Source organism: Papaver somniferum, chromosome 10 (assembly GCF_003573695.1).
Source record: "Papaver somniferum cultivar HN1 chromosome 10, ASM357369v1, whole genome shotgun sequence".
Classification (NCBI taxonomy): domain Eukaryota; kingdom Viridiplantae; phylum Streptophyta; class Magnoliopsida; order Ranunculales; family Papaveraceae; genus Papaver; species Papaver somniferum.
In genome coordinates, this window is record NC_039367.1 from 162,918,271 (window position 1) to 162,921,621 (window position 3,351).

A 3,351-nucleotide genomic window follows, 5' to 3' on the forward strand; every position below is an offset into this window, starting at 1 on the left:
ACTCATTGGAGCCCCCACGTTGAATGGTCAGCGTCACCGTTCAACGAGAGAATAGTGAGTTTTCGAGAAGACCACCATCGCTGAGAAAAGAGTTCTCACGTTAAACCTGGAGAGGACACTTGGCGATACTTTATTGGTCAAGAGGTTATAACTTGCAAAACACCCTATTTCAAATCCCGTCCGATTTAACCTAAATCTCATAACATCCTTGCAGAAATAACAATCATCCTTCCTTCCAGAATTAACAATTAATCATCCTTGAAGAAATCTTACGATTCAGTGCTAAAATGTTTGGTATTACATAAGATCGTTCAAACGGTGAGGTCACGATCATCCTTACAGAAATCTTACATGACCCTGCAAAAAGGTTTGATTTACCTAAACTTTATGTGCATGAAATCATGGATTCGTGGGTGTGATTTCTTTTATATTGGCTGTTCTTTATATTCAAAACTCATAGTTGAGATCATCTGCTTCGATTTTATGTTTATTGTTCTATTTTTATTTTGCAGGTGATAATACATGGATATGATTCGATTTTCTATTGATTACTCAGTTAAAACTCTCTTCTTTTTCATAACCCTAGATTTCTGAATCTCTCAACAATGGCGGATGGGACGGAGGAAGTAGAAGAGAAGAAAATCCATGTGTTTACGGTTTTAAAGAAAAGTTCTATTGTGTTGCACCAGTATCACTTCTCTACCCAGGTAAAATCACATCAGGCCATCTCTATTTGTTTGAAGTTTTCTTATTTTCTACTATATGAGTAGTTTGTTTCTGTCTACCAGGTAAGTTTATTACAGAGTTCACTATTTATTTGGTTGCCAATAAATTTTAGAGTATTTGCATTTGGAGAATACATTAGATAAAGGACTTGAAAATGCACCAAATTTATTTGATGTTGCTGGATTCAAAATTCTCCAATTTTTAGATGTAATGTAACCCTGTTGTTTAGTTCATACAAATGTTTTGTATTGACCTACCCGATATAACCACTGAACCACCAATGTTATAGATTTGAAATTCAAGATTTGTGATAATTATTGGTGTGGTTATGGCAGATGCTCTTTCTCGCATCTATTATTGTGGATGCGGCATCACTGAATGGTGGTTATAATTCACAGGCCACAAACTAAAAGCGTATGGTGCTTATAACTCACAAGCCACAAACTAAAAGCATATTCCTGTGGAAACACCTTCATTCTGTGTTAGCCAAGAAAAAAATGGTAAACCCTTATGCTTCACCTGTCATTGTGCAAGCACCTGCTGAAATACGATTGACCAACTTTGCTGTTGGTTTTCTTATGATAGAAATGTCTCAGCTACTGTCTATAATACTGGTGCTACCGTAATTAAGTGTACGATGTAGAGCTTTTGATCTAGAACCATGCATGGTGAGATGATCAAGTCTGGATCGACTCTTTGAACCAGTTTCATCCATCACTACTCCACCCAGGTTCGTTCATATTGGGATTTTATTAAGAACACTTGAATCAATTTGTACTAAGCCTTTCACGAAATAGATATGATTTCAGAAATTCTTTTATTTATTTTTTTCATTTTTCCAATGCAATTTTGGAGTCTTATTAAATATTTGGATACATATACAGATAGTGATGATGTTCTGTGAAGATCCACTAAATCCTATCATTATTACTCCTCTGGGTATGGGGAATGTGAAACCACAACACTTCGCAAGATATAGATGAATAACACAATTGCAGCTATGATCATACTGCTGGTGGCAATCGGATCTTACACCGTTTTCCAATCAATGCAGGCTGGTCAGACCCAATTAGTAATTTCAGTACAATGGTAGTATTATGAGTTATATATTCAACTGGAACATGGTATGAGTACACCAACCGATACAGGGGTCAATCTTATAATGGTTGGAATGTGGTATGAGTACGCTAACGCGAAGATGATAATCGTGGTTTGGGTGAACTGTTTCAAGGGCGCCTTGATGATGGAACCATTAATATAAGTGATTAAACTCATTTATATTTTTACACGTCTTACAATAATGAGTGTTTTGTCTGATAGTTTGCCCAAATTTTTTATTCATTTTGATAATTGTCAAGAAATGCTGTCCAATTTATTCATGGAGACTCTTGAATTCATTAAACTAAATGTTACTGTACAAGGCCTTGAACTTTGCTTTTGAAGGGTTACTTTTTAGTTTCAAAAAGGACAAAAAGGTTTACTGAGAATAGTTCACCGGTAATTATCAGTTAGTTTCTTAATAAATGTAAGAAGAACGGTTGTTTACAGCATTAATAGAATTACAATAAAAAAAGGAATATTTTAAAACTCTAATTTTGTTTTAAAAGTATTGTATTTTACTTTGATCTCTAATATCTCTTATTTTTTGCTGGATCAGAGTGTTAGATTATGCAATGCTGGCGAAGACTGTACTGAGAGAGGTCTTCAAACACGGTGGTGCAATCATACAGTGAGGAGGTAACGGTTAAAGTGATGCTCTAACTTTTTCTTTTTAATCATAATTTTCACATTCTCCATTTTCCTAAGCATGCATCTGGGCGAGGAGAAGCCGAGCCACACCAAATCAAAAATGTATGGGGACGGAGCGACGCGAAGCCGAGCCACACCAAATATAAATCCTACGAGGCAGGGAGGGGAGAAGCCCCACGACACCAAATAAAAACGCACGACGGGCGAGGCAAAACCACATCACAACAAACTAAAAATATGGTCAAAAAGTAAAAAGAAACAAATGATGATTTTCGGGTCTGCCCGGTGCGTAACACGTGCACAAAATCTAGTAATATGTAGGGGTGTAAATTCGGGCAGGCCGGGCCGCCCGACCCAAAAACTATGACAGGCCAGGCAGGCCAGGCTTAATATTTGTGAGCCGTAAACAAATTCAGGCCGGACAGGCCGGGCACAAGTAGATAATTTGCTACCCAAAGACCGCCCAAAGCCCGCTTTTTATACGGGCAGGCCAGATCGGGCCGGACAGGCCACTATTTTGAATTTTTTTTTTTTTAAGTTTAAATTTTCAAATGAACGGTATTAAATACAATATCCTTTCCTTTCCAACATCGCATATCGTAAGTGATAGTATTATTTTATATTTAAATTACACTGACAAATTTTTAATTTTAGCCTATAATAAATAATTAATTAGAGTACAATAAACTTTCTAATAAGAAAATATATTACCATTAATGTTTTGAAAAGGTTAATTATAAGTAAAAAAACAATTATATATTTTATTTTTCTTGACACAAAATTGACAATTATAAAATTGTAACTTTTAAGTCTTTTTAAGAGGATATTAAATGATTAATGACACATAGAAGGCTTTCAGGCCGGGCACCAGGCCGG

General features: G+C 35.9%; 1 long non-coding RNA gene across 1 annotated transcript; it reads left to right on the forward strand.

Moving 5' to 3' along the window:
- Positions 1-228: 228 nt before the first annotated feature.
- On the forward strand, positions 229-2,205 carry LOC113317673. Its single transcript, XR_003343835.1, has 5 exons — positions 229-367; positions 513-707; positions 1,062-1,226; positions 1,312-1,456; positions 1,611-2,205. It is a non-coding gene; the product is annotated as an uncharacterized LOC113317673 (long non-coding RNA).
- Positions 2,206-3,351: the final 1,146 nt, after the last annotated feature.